Raw genomic sequence first — 16761 nt, forward strand, 5'->3', positions numbered from 1 at the left:
TTGCTACATTCATTAATAGTACTAAGAGAGCATAAAAAAACACACAGTCCTATCGATTATGATAGATGCAGGTCGCTGTTGCAACCACGACCAGGTTGCCGAGAACGAAGCGGGGTGGGACCAAACGGGAGCGGCCCGCGAACAAACTAACGAATGGGAAAGGACAGACACGGACAAAGACGGACGACCGAGCGAGACCTTACGAACAACAGCACGCAAGAAGCAACAGGGTCACAGGCGACAACCTCACGAATCCACAACGTCCACTCGTACACGGAAACAAAGTAAAGTAAACACGCTGCCTGCAGGCAAGATGTCGATAGAATTTTTTTTTTCCTTTATTGTGATTTCGTTTCCCTGTCCGATATGGGCAGGGGAGGGCTGTCAGCGGCACAATCCGCCGCTCTTCAGCCAAGCGACATGACAACTAAGACAAGAATAAAATGTTACATATATAAGGCAATAAAAAAAGGGGAACATAAAACAGAGTAAGTGGAGATAATGGAGGTAAAAATACACTGACATGGAGACTTTCATGGGGGGACAATTAAAAAAGTCGAAAAAACACATTTGACGATTCTTAAAACACAAAGAAGACACTGAATGCACATACACAGGTTAAAAGTCGGCCACAGTATTAAAAAAACTCCAGAACAACACACTTAAAACCCACTTGGAGCACACACAATGAAGAATAAAACTGCCATATGGGACCTGCCGAGGGAGAGGCCAGAGAGGATGGAAAGGAGGGGAGAGTAAGGGGCAGCAGGGGAGGCAGCGGGATGGAGAGTAGCGGCGTCAGGGGGTACACTAAGAGGTAGGAGACTGGTGGGGCAGGAGAGGAAGAGGGAAGACAAGGCAGGAGGGAGTGCAGGGACACTGAAGGGGAGCACAAGACAAGGAGGGGGAGTAGGAAGGGGAAGCCGCTCAGGAGCGGGGAGGGGGAGGAGAGGGAGCCCTGAGGAGAAGGCAGGAAGGGGGGGGTCAGAGTTGGTAGGAAGGGTAGATGTCAGGGCGAAGATCATCTTCCGAGAGGGGTAGACGGTGGGCGTTGGGAAAGGAGGCGGAGGGCCTCACTGAGCTTTTTTTTTTTTCTTTATTGCGATTTTTATCACCTTACACAAGGCGGGCTGTCAGCAGCTGAGTACGCCACTCTTCAGCCTTGAGATTTACAATAAGTAATAAATAGAGGGGGCACAGAGAATACAATCAAAATGGCAGGCAAAACAATGTAGACACCAAAAAACAAAAAACACTGAGCCGTTCACGCCTGACAAGAAAACATCACTGACACTAGTTGACACGGCGCACAAAACAAGAATGATGGCGATGGTACACGTGAACAGTGGCGGCGTTTCGGCGAACAAACACTAAACACAAACGAAGGCATACACACGAGACACTGATGGCGATGACCTCCGGCACGCGAATGTTCACTGTGCGTGTGCGAGTCCGGGGACCTGCCAAGACAGGAGGAGGAGGAAGGGGAGTGGGAGAGCGAGAGGGGGGAGCAGAGATGCCACGGGCAGGGGAGGTAGGGGGAGGGGGGAAAGGGGAGGGGGGAAGGGGGAGGGGAAGCTCGGGGGAAGAGGGGTGGAGGGAGGGGACGGGGGAAAAGGAAAGAGAAGGGAAGGGAAGAGAAGGGAGGTAGGGTGCCTAAAGGAAAGGACACCGGAAGTGGGCGGGCCAGGGTCAAAGTTGATAGGAGGGGTAGATGGAGGGGAGGAGGACATCATCAGGGAGGAGGAGCTGGTGGAAGCCACCTTGGGAGATGGTAAGGAGGGTTGAGAGATGGAGACCGGGTGGGATGTGGGAATACAGGCGCGGCAGCAGGCGGGGGTGGGAGAGGATCGGGGAGACGAGCGGGTGAGGAGGATCGAGTTTACAGGAGGTTTGTACAGGATCCGTATCCTTTCAAGGAAAAGGAGGAGGTGGGGGAAGGGGATGAGATCGTACAGGATCCATGTGGGGGAGGGGAGACGGATGCGATAGGCGAGGCGGAGAGCATGGCGTTCAAGGATTTGGAGGGATTTATAAAAGGTAGGGGGGGCGGAGATCCAAGCCGGATGGGCATAACAAAGGATAGGGCGGATGAGGGATTTATAGGTGTGGAGGATGGTGGAGGGGTCCAGACCCCACGTACGGCCAGAGAGGAGCTTGAGGAGACTGAGTCGGGAGCGTGCCTTGGCTGGGATTGTCCGGAGGTGGGGAGTCCAGGAGAGGCGACGGTCGAGGGTGACGCCAAGGTACTTAAGGGTGGGAGTGAGGGCGATAGGACGGCAATAGATGGTGAGCTCACTGAGCGAGAGGCAGGCGCTTAAATACATGACAGGGTACGTCGCTATTGGCTGCTGGGACCACGTGATCCATTGTGGCGCCCTCACGTTATACGCGGGCCAGGAACGCGCGCAGCCGCGGCTTACGGCGCGACATCTACAGAGGCCTCTAGTGGTGCTCGAGGTCCATGCCGTCTGGCGCACATTCGAAACCCGCATCGCTCGGTTCCAGAGTGCCTACATGTTGACAGCGGTGAAATCGCTTAATGTACTTTAAATACACTTAGTGCATGTTATATATACGGCTCTTGCATTGTAACGAGTGGCAGAGACAGGGATAAATTTCCAGAAGTTCACTGATATCAGCAACGCTACAACCAGCAGCTACCGGGTGTAACTCTGCCTCAGCAGGTAGTGATAACAAGATAGGCAACATGCACTGAAGCTGTGATTTTCCACAGGAAGCACTTTGCAGTTGTGAAGTCAGAACTTCTCTTTTGATCCAGCAGTGTCTGTGAGCGACTTCTTGTCATCATTCTGCAGTTCTAAAGTGCTCAGTTTCATACACCACAAGTTATTTCAGTTGGTTTCCCTAAAGTGTCAATGAACTGGAGACTTTAAATTTGCCTCTCCAAAGGCTGTAGGAAGTGCGGAAAGTGAAGTGTGAAGAGGCGTAATTTCCCGTAAGCTGTAGTCTGTGCTGAATAAGAACCGTAGAGACTTAAATCTTATTATTTTGCGTTGCTTACTTAATGCTGAAATTGTAAAACCTGTAGAGAACGTTATTCCTAGCACAGTCCCTCTGTATAGATATGCACCGTTGACTTCTTGAGAAGTTGAGCGATCTTTCTCTATTTATAAAACATATTCTCAGACAGGAGAATGAGCACAGGAACAGAACTTTTGGAGAAGTATTTTATAATTAACCGTCCATTCCCTGCCAGTGTGTGTTAAATGGTTGAATACCATCCATTTGTGTTACAGTACTTTGTAGCAGAAGTAAACTGATTAAGAATTCACACAGATATTTCATTAGCCTACCTCTGAACTTATATTTTCTAGCAAAAAAAAAATAAATATTGGATTTTACACATAATTGCTTCATTATGTAATTCAATATTTATGTATATATTACTTAGGGGAAGTTCGTTATCAATGGGGCACCGAAAGAAAATGTGTAATAAAATCTCTACATATAACAAAAAATATTCTGTTTCCAGTTTCTGTTCAACCATATCTCTTGCATTTCACTATAGTAGAGACAGAAGTTATAAAGATTCACAGTTAATGAAAAATAACTGAAAAATAAAAACACGTGTCATGGACCAATCAAGGCAGCTGGTCTTCTTCCTTGGGCCAGGTAGTTTTTGTGAATGTACTACAGTAATAATAATAATAATAATAATAATAATAATAATAATAATACACCTAAATAAGAGTCAATAAATTTCGTATTTTTTATTTTAGGTGTTTTCTTGATATCAGAAACTGAATAACTTGTGGTCGACACCAAGGTGTCTGAAAGTAGAAATATTGTTTTAGATTGTTCAGAAAACCACATTCGACTGATTACAAAAACACATAATACACTATTAAAACACGTAATGAAAACCATTACTTAAATTTTGTTCATAGTGGTCTATTTAGGCCTAAGACTCGACAAAATTCAAAGTGACTCATTTAAAGCAAATCGCACTGCATCACTTAACAATACCTAGTCTCCGCTCATAGAGTGTAACTTTATATTGTGAATACGATAAAATGGCGTGAATTACTCGTACTGTCCAACGAGGGCTGCAGAAATTTAATCACTATTACCATGTCAGTACGACGTTTCAGTCATTAATATTAGTCGATTAAAAGAACATAGTGCAGATCCTACCTTTTTCGCCGTTGCTCTGTGTCTTCGTGGAACAAATCACATTTAATTATCGCCAGTATGCCCCTATTGTCAAACTCCACTGAAATCGAGCCATCCCATCGATAGCAACCTTCCCATAATTTGATATTGCATGAAATACGGGCTCTAATGATGACGTATCAGGGCGATAAATCCTGAAACCTTCATTTATATCGCATCCCTGTATTTAGTTGTAACATTATGTGATCTCTGAGAGACAGAGCATATGGACACATACGTAACAACGGTAGACGCCTTTCAACTTAATTTACGAACAACTAAAGAGGCCTATCGGATTTTGAATGTATCAAAACAGTCGTAATACAGTCAAGTAACGTTTGAATATACTGATCTGACGTAAAACAAATTAATTTGACACTGAAATATTACAAATGCAGGTATGAGATAAAAGATTTATTGCACCGCTGCTATCTGTGCACGCAACAAGGTTGAAAATGATGTTTTTGTAGTTTTGTTAATGACATTGCACCTTATAAAGTAGGAAATGGTTCGAGAATGAACGAAAATGGTCGAAACTACTCACCAATATAATATTATTTACAATTCTGGTGGAAATATTAATTAATAAATTACAAACATATTGGGTTGCTGATTCTGATACAATTTTAGATTTACGTAAAGGCCATAGTTAACTAAGAAAATGTCCCTGTCGAGTAATCGTGTTAGAATTGTTTACTGTGTGATAGAAATAAAGTTTGGATGCTGTCTCCTGTTCTGTCGCAATATTGCTAAATTTGGCATTCTGCTTTCACTTCCTTGAACTCTGATAAACAATGTATAGCTGTGTGTAGGCACAACGACTAACAGCTCCCGTATTAGTATCATTCAGCTGCAGAAGACTTATTTTCGCACTATTTATTGAATTTCCGCAACAAATCGTATTAATCAAAACTCAGGGACAGCAGAAGTACTGGGTGGAGGTGCAAGGAAACTATACACCCACCCTCCCACATTTTTTGCTTGGTTCTTCCACCATCGCGTTTCGCTGCAACGTAAACGAAAGAAATGAAAATAGGGAGCCATCCGTCAAACTGCGTATTATCTTCAGCACCAGATCGCTGGCGTTTTGAAATCCTACAATATCGAAGCGAAGTAGCGAAGAACTCCAGTGTTGAGATGCACAAGGCACAACGAGTTTATATTCTGCTTCAAGTTCAGTCCGCCAGATGACAATTGGCATCACAGAACAACAACTTGACATGGAAGCCCAAACGGCGATGTTTTTTACTGTTTTATAAATTTGCAACCGGGGATTGAAATAGAGCGTTAAAAACAGGGCGGCATCTGGATAATCCAGATAATTTTTAGTTTGCTACGCGTAAGAAATAACGTAATATTACAGTGCAGATAGTATGAAGTTGTTGAACATGAGCTTGCTGTGTGGGCGATAGTTGAGTGAACCAAGGGCACTGTTCGCACCAGTGTTGCCGAATCAACATTTTCAGAATCAACTCTGGCTTCTATTGAACGCAATGTAGCTGGTCTCTGAGAGTATGCGTTTTAGAACATCACTTGGCATTTTTTTTGGCGTTTTCTTGGCTATAGGAAAGCATTGAAATCCATAATGATTGAAGGAAAATTATTTCCATTGAATTAAGATTTGAAAACACGCTTTACTATTCTATAACAATGTCTTATTGGACTGAATTAAAAACAAAAACACAACAAAGCAAATTTATGTGAATTACAAAGGCTTCGCCTTTAAAAAAAAAAGAAAAATAGATTTCCCGCTTCCTCGACATGCAAGTAACTCTTTCTTGGATTTGATGTTCTGATAGTACTGAAAACAAGTAAGATCTTTAACTAATTCTTTATACGTTGTACAGAAAGTACATCAGTACAAGTGTATATTTAATGGAGAAGTATCCTTTCCACGGCTACATTGTGGGCATGGAAAGTATTACACAATTTTCAAAAGTTATCGATAGTCATCTCCAGAACGCTTTTTCGTGAAATCACACCACAAAATCGCCGTGCCAAGACAGTCGACGATCGCCTGAAGTGTTGCCAACCCGCCTTTATCTCTACTACTTTATATTCCGCTTCAAGTTCAGTCCGCCAGATGACAGTTGACATCACAGAATAACAATTTGACATGGAAGTCCAAACAGTGATGTTTTTTACTGTTTTATAACTTTGTAACCGGGGATTGAAATAGAGCGTTAAAAACAGGTCGGTAATCCAGATAATTTTTAGTTTGCTACGCGTAAGAAATAACTTGATATTACAGTGCAGATAGTATGAAGTTGTAAGTAGCTACCAGAAACATTACTTATTTTTTCAAAGAAAATTCCGCATAGCTGTATGAATGATTTTTATTTAATTTGCGACCGGTTTAGCACCATTTATCGGCGCCTCCTCAGGCAATGTACGCTGCTTATAACATAGTAACGCTGAAAATTGCCCTTGTGTTTTTGTTGCGAGAAAAAGAAAGTTGTGAGAAATAGACAAAAGTGAATATGTCTATTTAAATACAATTTTGCGTCAAAATATTGAGGTTTTAAAAATGGGCTAGTATTTTATATGCTCATCGCAGAAGTGAAATTTTAAATTCTTGTATTTGCATTCAAAGTGCAAGTGCATCCAGAAATTATTTCCCAAATGAGATGCACAAGGCACAACTATAAATTTTTGTTTGTTTGGCGCTTTCTGGAAACTTTACATTTTTGAGTAGGCTGCTTGTACCTTTTCTCGACAGCTGTCAAAGCCATTGAAATGAATCGTTGTACGCACATTTAAGATATAACGCAAAATCCAGTGCAACAGTTATCTCCCAAAGTCGATTTAAATAAAATCTTGATAAATGAAAATATCAATAAGTTGTTTTTCAAGAACTTGATTCCAAATTAAAAAGGAATTCCATCAAAATGATATGGGATAAAATGTCGTTAACTAATTAGAACAATATGTCCCACAATATTGTATTCTGGAATGAGGTATACAAGTGCAGGGTGCGGCTCGAGATAACCTGTTTACCATATTGTCTTATTTACATTACACTCTTTCGTACATGGACTACCAGGGAAATTGAAACAGTGTTTAGACAACTGAATGTGTGTAAAAAGAGACACCGCAATATACTTTTTGGGAAGTTGAATACTATCACTAAAATGTGAGCAGGACTTCGCTGTGACAGTAAGTGTAGTAAGGACTACATTATTCCACATTCCAGTGTTAACAAAATCGAAAAAAATTCAGTCTTATGTAGTTAAATCAAGCTCAATACACTTATCAGTGGAGTTGGACGAACCAGTACTAAATTTAAGTTTCATGCATACAAACTAATGTAAAATTGACATGCAAAGTTGTGTATCATCAGTTCTTAAGTTTTAAAAATTCAGGCCTGCAATGTTTTATTATCAGAGTTATACGTTCACTGTTAATTATTTGTGTTACTGTAACTGTTATGTCCAGCAGATTCCAAATTTAGAAAAGATAAATATAAATTCACGCTATCTGTTAGACAGTATAATTACCGCAAAAATAAAACCACCTAATAATACATCTTGTTTAATACCAGGTTTTTTCTTGATTTTTTTCCCCGACACCTTTAATGTATTTAATTCTGGTTAGCTGACATTTCTGATCGGCACATAAACGATGTGAGCGGCAGACGTCTGTTCTGTAGTAGCCTTTACTTTATGCTGCTGCCGCGACGAAATGACACAGCAGAAATGACAGTGTGTGTGGAAACATCGTGCGTGTACAGTCACGGGACGGAGGGAAAGTGTCCTTCTGGTGTCCAGAAGTTAGTTACGATATCGACTTTGTTTCTTGTTTTATTTTATTTTATTTCATTTTATTTTATTGTCACCTTTTTCGTCCCCTCTGTGTCTGCGCCCCTTGTCGTGGCCTACTGGCGACCCCTGCACGCCATAGATGATCGCATTTTAACCCCATAGCACCCCATACCGTCACTCCAGGTGATGAGTGTTTACGACTACGATGAATACAGTCTAGCAACGTTCATTGTGCTCGAAGTCTCCATCCAAGCAGACATCCATCGTGGTGTTCTAGGCAGAGCCAGGCAGGACTCGCCGTGTGCACAACGAGACCTTCATAAACATTTTTGATCTGTAATGAGACCTGGTCCTTAGTGATAAGAATCAAATTCCGTAAATGAATATGCGAAGTGATGTCGTGAGTACATTTGAAAAATCATTTTGGCCGAGCGGTTCTAGGCGCTACAGTCTGGAACCGCGCGACCGCTACGGTCGCAGGTTCGAATCCTGCCTCGGGCATGGATGTGTGTGATGAGTTAGGTTTAAGTAGTTCTAAGTTCTAGGGGACTGATGACCTCAGAAGGCTCTGAGCACTATGGGACTTAACTTCTGAGGTCATCAGTCCCCTAGAACTTAGAACTACTTAAACCTAACTCATCACACACATCCATGCCCGAGACAGGATTCGAACCTGCGACCGTAGCGGTCGCGCGGTTCCAGACTGTAGCGCCTAGAACTGCTCGGCCATCCCGGCCGGCGACCTCCGAAGTTAATTAAGTCCCATAGCGCTCAGAGCCATTTGAACCATTTTTGAAAAGAACTACTGGACTTGTCTTTTTATTTATTAAGAGATACACTCCTATCACTAACATTTTGAGCTAAGGGACCAGTTACGCAGCTACCGAGAGGCAATATTAATCTACACGCGACTGACAGCTCCCAGCTCTCTGCTCCTCCGTCTTAAACATCCCTACAATGATTGTCGTGGGATTCCTCTGTTTCCGCAACACTATACGTCTGTTGGAACGGTCAAGTGTAGCTGTGTGCTCAGTCCAGTTTAGGTTTCCACCCATCCACCTTCAGTGATTCACAGAAATTATGGGGAACGTCTGGATGGCCGAAGGGGCATTTGAACCGGTGGCCTCCAAATACGGAGTACGAGAGTCGTGACCGCCCCTGTCCCTTGCTACCAGACGCAAAGTGAGTGCGGATCAGCAGTTTCGCACAGGAGTCGACCGGTCGGTGTTTGCGTCCTCCTGGTGACGAGGCGCTATATGGTAGCCAGAGGTGGGTGCGACCAAGGACGGCGCGGCACATGGGCTAGCTCGCTCCTGACCTTGGGACACCCTGCCGGCCGCAGGAGATGGGCACACCCACATCCAGGAGTCGCTACAGCTTGCTTCGCTATGGACGAAAAACACACAGCACTTGTCTAACACTCTGCGACAGATATTATTTAACTAACCAAGTTTCGGCTGTTAGGCCATCATCAGGTACAAAGGTAAATATGAGAGCGTACGACTTTTACGAGATCGAAGACTTTGAACTAGGAGCATCCAAAGAATCTCAACAGGCTATCACTCATTCACTCCGTCTTCAGGCCACGAGTGGCCTACCGGGACCATCCGACCGTCGTGTCATCCTACATCTACATCCATACTCCGCAAGTCACGGTGTGTGGCGGAGGGTACCTTGAGTACCTCTATCGCTTCTCCCTTCTATTCCAGTCTCGTATTGTTCGTGGAAAGAAGGATTGTCGGTATGCCTCTGTGTGGGCTCTAATCTCTTTGAATTAATCCTCACGGTCTCTTCGCGAGATATACGTAGGAGGGAGAAATATGCTGCTTAACTCCTCGGTGAAGGTATATTCTCGAAACTTCAACAAAAGCCCATACCGAGCTACTGAGAGTCTCTCCTGCAGAGTCTTCCACTGGACTTTATCTATCCTCTCCGGAACGCTTTCGCGATTACTAAATGATCCTGAAACGAAGCGCGCTGCTCTCCGTTGGATCTTCTGTATCTCTTCTATCAACCCTATCTGGTACAGATCCCACACTAGTGAGCAGTATTCAAGCAGTGGACAAACAAGTGTACTGTAACCTACTTCCTTTGTTTTGGGATTTTACTTCCTTAGGATTCTTCCAATGAATCTGTCTGGCATCTGCTTTACCGACGATCAACTTTGTATGATCATTCCATTTTAAATCACTCCTAATGCCGACTACCAGATAATTTATGGAATTAACTGCTTCCAGTTGCTAACCTGATATATTGTAGCTAATTGATAAAGGGATCTTTCTTTCTATGTATTCGCAGCACATTACACTTGTCTACATTGAGATTCAGTTGCCATTCCCTGCACCATGCGTCAATTCGCTGCAGATCCTCCTGCATTTCAGTACAATTTTCCATCGTTACAACCTCTCGATATACCACAGCATCATCCGCAAAAAGCCTCAGTGAACTTCCGATATTATACACAAGGTCATTTATGTATATTGTGAATAGCAACGGTCCTACGACACTCCCCTGCGGCACACCTGAAATCACTCTTACTTCGGAAGACTTCTCTCCATTGAGAATGACATGCTACGTTCTGTTATCTAGGAACTCTTCAATCCAATCACACAATTGGTCTGATAGTCCATATGCTCTTACTTTGTTCATTAAACGACTGTTGTTGTTGTTGTTGTTGTGGTCTTCAGTCCTGAGACTGGCCTGATGTAGCTCTCCATGCTACTCTATCCTGTGCAAGCTTCTTCATCTCCCAGTACCCACTGCAACCTACATCCTTCTGAATCTGCTTATTGTATTCATCTCTTGGTCTCCCTCTACGATTTTTACCCTCCACGCTGCCCTCCAATGCTAAATTTGTGATCCCTTGATGCCTCAAAACATGTCCTACCAACCGATCCCTTCTTCTAGTCAAGTTGTGCCACAAACTTCTCTTCTCCCCAATCCTAATCAGTACCTCCTCATTAGTTATGTGATCTACCCACCTTATCTTCAGCATTCTTCTGTAGCACCACATTTCGAAAGCTTCTATTATCTTCTTGTCCACACTAGTTATCGTCCATGTTTCACTTCCATACATGGCTACACTCCATACAAATACTTTCAGAAACGACTTTCTGACACTTAAATCTATACTCGATGTTAACAAATTTCTCTTCTTCAGAAACGCTTTCCTTGCCATTGCCAGTCTACATTTTATATCCTCTCTACTTCGGCCATCATCAGTTATTTTACTCCCTAAATAGCAAAATTCCTTTACTACTTTAAGTGTCTCATTTCCTAATCTAATTCCCTCAGCATCACCCGACTTAATTCGACTACATTCCATTATCCTCGTTTTGCTTTTGTTGATGTTCATCTTATACCCTCCTTTCAAGACACTATCCATTCCGTTCAACTGCTCTTCCAAGTCCTTTGCTGTCTCTGACAGAATCACAATGTCATCGGCGAACCTCAAACTTTTAACTTCTTCTCCATGAATTTTAATACCTACTCCGAATTTTTCTTTTGTTTCCTTTAATGCTTGCTCAATATACAGATTGAATAACATCGTGGAGAGGCTACAACCCTGTCTCACTCCTTTCCCAACCACTGCTTCCCTTTCATGCTCCTCGACTCTTATAACTGCCATCTGGTTTCTGTACAAATTGTAAATAGCCTTTCGCTCCCTGTATTTTACCCCTGCCACCTTTAGAATGTGAAAGAGAGTATTTCAGTCAACATTGTCAAAAGCTTTCTCTAAGTCTACAAATGCTAGAAACGTAGGTTTGTCTTTTCTTAATCTTTCTTCTAAGATAAGTCGTAAGGTTAGTATTGCCTCACGTGTTCCAAGATTTCTACGGAATCCAAACTGATCTTCCCCGAGGTCCGCTTCTACCAGTTTTTCCATTCGTCTGTAAAGAATTCGCGTTAGTATTTTGCAGCTGTGACTTATTAAACTGATAGTTCGGTAATTTTCGCATCTGTCAACACCTGCTTTCTTTGGGATTGGAATTATTATATTCTTCTTGAAGTCTGAGGGTATTTCACCTGTCTCATACATCTTGCTCACCAGATGGTAGAGACGACTGTGGGGAACTGTATCGAACGCCTTGCGGAAGTCAAGAAACACGACATCTACCTGGGAACCCGTGTCTATGGCCCTCTGAGTCTCGTGGACGAATAGCGCGAGTATGCTGATTCCTACAGAGTAGATTTCTAATCTCCAGAAAAGTCATTATACTCGGATACAGTCCTCGGTGGAAGATGCGGATAGGAGGGCCGTGTGGTCAGCACACCGCTCTCCCGGTCGTTATGATGGTATTCTTGACCGAAGCCGCTACTATTCGGTCGAGTAGCTCCTCAATTGGCATCACGAGGCTGAGTGCACCCCGAAAAATGGCTGCAGCGCATGGCGGCTGGATTGTCACCCATCCAAGTGCCGACCACGCCCGACAGCGCTTAACTTCGGTGATCTCACGGGAACCGGTGTATCCACTGCGGCAAGGCCGTTGCCCTCAACAGGCTATCAGAGAAGATTAAAGTGGTTAAATGTGCAAAGAACTTGGCAGTGTGAGCCCACACCTCCTATGGTCAGGATACGTGTACTCAATCAGTAGGGAAGAGGGTTATAAAACCGTTCTGTACTCTTTCGAGGATACCTGATCAATGACTGATTTTCTCGATATTGGCACTGGGACGCAGTTTACGTTGAAACTGGTCCCACACCATGTTCCATTGAGATCTTGCTGGCTATGGGAGCACATCAGCATCACACAGACCATTCATAGAGACACTCTCCATGTGTGAGCGAGCAGCATTCTCTGACCACACAACTTCTTGCCCCGTTTTCAGTTCCTACCGATCTGTTGCTGTAGATTTCTCTTAGATCTCATTATTGACGTTTCGCAAGAACGTAATTGGGAAATAGCTTGATTTTTAATTTCTTTCTTTTATTTCTTCTGACTGCTCTGAGGTGACCCATCAGCAATTCATCTCCTACGCCAGTAACCTCTTTTTCTCACAGGAGCTCTTACACCCTACATCATCATTTATTTGCTGGATGTATTCGAATCTCTGTCTTCCCCTAGAGTATTTACCCTCTGCAGCTCCCTCTAGTACCATGGAAGCTATTCCCTAATGTCTTACCACATGTTCTTTTACCCTCTCCCCTCTTCTTGTCAGTCTTCTCCAAATGTTCCTTTCTTCTCCCAGTCTGCACAGAACCTCCTCATCCTATTTTACCAGTCCACCTAGTTTTCAAAATTCTTGTGTAGTATCCCTTTCAAATGCATCAATTCTCCTCTGATCCAGTTTTCCCACAGTTCACGATGCACTACCGCGTAACGCTCGACTCCAAATTTACATTCACAGACATTTCTCAAATTGAGCCTACGTTTGATAGTTGTTGTTGTTGTGGTCTTCAGTCCTGAGACTGGTTTGATGCAGCTCTCCATGCTACTCTATCCTGTGCAAGCTTCTTCATCTCGCAGTACCTACTGCAACCTACATCCTTCTGAATCTGCTTAGTGTATTCATCTCTTGGTCTCCCTCTATGATTTTTACCCTCCACGCTGCCCTCCAATACTAAATTGGTGATCCCTTGATGCCTCAGAACATGTCCTACCAACCGATTCCTTCTTATTGTCAAGTTGTGCCACAAACTCCTCTTCTCCCCAATCCTATCCAATACTTCCTCATTAGTTATGTGACCTACCCATCTAATCTTCAGCATTGTTATGTAGCACCACGTTTCAAAGGCTTCTATTCTCTTCTTGTCCAAACTATTTATCGTCCATGTTTCACTTCCATACATGACTACACTCCGTACAAATGCTTTCAAAAAATACTTCCTGACATTTAAATCTATACTCGATATTAACAAATTTCTCTTCTTCAGAAACGCTTTCCTTGCCATTGCCAGTCTACATTTTATATCCTCTCTACTTCGACCATCATCAGCTACTTTGCTCCCCAAATAGCAAAACTCCTTTACTACTTTAAGTGTCTCATTTCCTAATCTAATTCCATCAGCATCGCCCGACTTAATTCGACTACATTCCATTATCCTCGTTTTGCTTTTGTTGATGTTCATCTTATATCCCCCCTTCAAGACACTGTCCATTCCGTTCAACTGCTCTTCCAAGTCCTTTGCTGTCTCTGACAGAATTACAATGTCATCGGCGAACCTTAAAGTTTTTATTTCTTCTCCATGGATTTTAATACCTACTCCGAATTTTTCTTTTGTTTCCTTTAGTGCTTGCTCAATATACAGATTGAATAACATCGGGGAGAGGCTACAACCCTGTCTCGCTCCCTTCCCAACCACTGCTTCCCTTTCATGTCCGTCGACTCTTATAACTGCCATCTGGTTTCTATACAAATTGTAAATAGCCTTTCGCTCCCTGTATTTTACTCGTGCCACCTTCAGAATTTGAAATTGATTATTCCAGTCAACATTTTCAAAAGCTTTCTCCAAGTCTACAAATGCTAGAAACGTAGGTTTGCCTTTTCTTAATCTAGGGTCAGTATTGCCTCAAGTGTTCCAATATTTCTACGGAATCCAAACTGATCTTCCCCGAGGTCGGCTTCTACCAGTTTTTCCATTCGTCTGTACAGAATTCGCGTTAGTATTTTGCAGCCGTGACTTATTAAACTAATAGTTCGGTAATTTTCACATCTGTCAACGCCTGCTTTCTTTGGGACTGGAATTATTATATTCTTCTTGAAGTCTGAGGGTATTTCGCCTGCCTCATACATTTTGCTCACCAGATGGTAGAGTTTTGTAAGGACTGGCTATCCCAAGGCTGTCAGTAGTTCTAATGGAATGTTGTCTACTGCCGGGGCCTTGTTTCGACTTAGGTCATTCAGTGCTCTATCAGATTCTTCACGCAGCATCATATCTCCCATTTCATCTTCATCTACATCCTCTTCCATTTCCACAATATTGTCCTCAAGAACATCGCCCTTGTGTAGTCCCTCTATATACTCCTTCCACCTTTCTGCTTTCCCTTCTTTGCTTGGAACTGGGTTTCCATCTAAGCCCTTGATATTCATACAAGTGGTTCTCTTTTCTGCAAAGGTCTCTTTAATTTTCCTGTAGGCTGTATCTATCGTACCCGTAGTGAGATAAGCCTCTACATCCTTCCATCTGTCCTCTAGCTATCCCTGCTTAGCCATTTTGCACTTCCTGTCGATCTCATTTTTGAGACGTTTGTATTCCTTTTTGGCTGCTTCATTTACTGCATTTTTATATTTTCTCCTTTCATCAATTAAATTCAATGTTTCTACTAGCCCTCGTCTTTTTACCTACTTGATCCTCTGCTGCCTTCGCCACTTCATCCCTAAAAGCTACCCATTCTTCTTCTACTGTATTTCTTTCCCCCATTCCTGTCAATTGTTCCCTTGTGCTCTCCCTGAAACTCTGTACAACCTCTGGTTCTTTCAGTTTATCCAGGTCCCATCTCCTTAAATTCCCACCTTTTTGCAGTTTGTTCAGTTTTAATCTACAGTTCATAACCAATAGATTGTGGTCAGAGTCCACATCTGCCCCTGGAAATGTCTTACAATTTAAAACCTGGTTCCTAAATCTCTGTCTTACCATTATATAATCTATCTGAAATCTGTCAGTATTTCCAGGCTTCTTCCATGTATACAACCTTCTACCAGGCGGCTTCCTCTTTGATTTATTAGCACCAATCCATATTCACCTACTACGTTTCCTTCTCTTCCTTTTCCTGATATCGGATTCCAGTCACCCATGGCTATTAAATTTTCGTCTCCCTTCACTATCTGAATAATTTCTTATATCTCATCATACATTTCTTTAATTTCTTCGTCATCTGCAGAGCTAGTTGGCGTATAGACTTGTACTACTGTTGTAGGCGTGGGCTTCGTGTCTATCTTGGCCACAATAATGCGCTCACTATGTTGTTTGTAGTAGCTTACCCGAACTCCTATTTTTTTTATTCATTATTAAACCTACTCCTGCATTACCCCTATTTGATTTTGTATTTATAACCCTGCATTCACCTGACCAAAAGTCTTGTTCCTCCTGCCACCGAACTTCGCTAATTACCACTATATCTAGCTTTAATCTATCCATTTCCCTTTTTAAATATTCTACTCTACCTGCCCGATTAAGGGATCTGACATTTCACGCTCCGATCCGTAGAACGCCAGTTTTCTTTCTCCTGATGACGACGTCCTCTTGAGTAGTCCCCGCCCGGAGATCCGAATGGGGGACTATTTTACCTCCGGAATATTTTACCCAAGAGGACGCCATCATCATTTAATCATACAGTAAAGCTGCATGCCCTCGGGAAAAATTACAGCCGTAGTTTCCCCTTGCTTTCTGCCGTTCGCAGTACCAGCACAGCAAGGCCGTTTTGGTTAGTGTTACAAGGTCAGATCAGTCAATCATCCATACTGTTGCCCCTGCAACTACTGAAAAGGCTGCTGCCCCTCTTCAGGAACCACACGTTTGTCTGGCCTCTCAACAGATACCCCTCCGTTGTGGTTGCACCTTCGGTACGGCCATCTGTATCGCTGAGGCACGTAAGCCTCCCCACCAACGGCGAGGTCCATGGTTCATGGGGGGGGGGGGGGGGGGCTGTGTTTCTTATTTTTCTCATATTAGGATGAAGGGGACACTTCATGTCAAAGACTGAAGATTAAGAGTTTAACGTTCCGTCTACAACGAGACGAAAGACAAGCTCGGATTGTTTCAAGGACGGCGAAGGAAATAGGCCCTATCCTTTGAAGCATCTGCCTTAAGTGAGTTAGGGAAATCACGGAAAACCCAAATCTGGTTGTCCTGATTGGGATCTGAACGGTCGTCCTCCCGATT

Source organism: Schistocerca americana, chromosome 10 (assembly GCF_021461395.2).
Source record: "Schistocerca americana isolate TAMUIC-IGC-003095 chromosome 10, iqSchAmer2.1, whole genome shotgun sequence".
NCBI classification, from domain to species: Eukaryota; Metazoa; Arthropoda; class Insecta; order Orthoptera; family Acrididae; genus Schistocerca; species Schistocerca americana.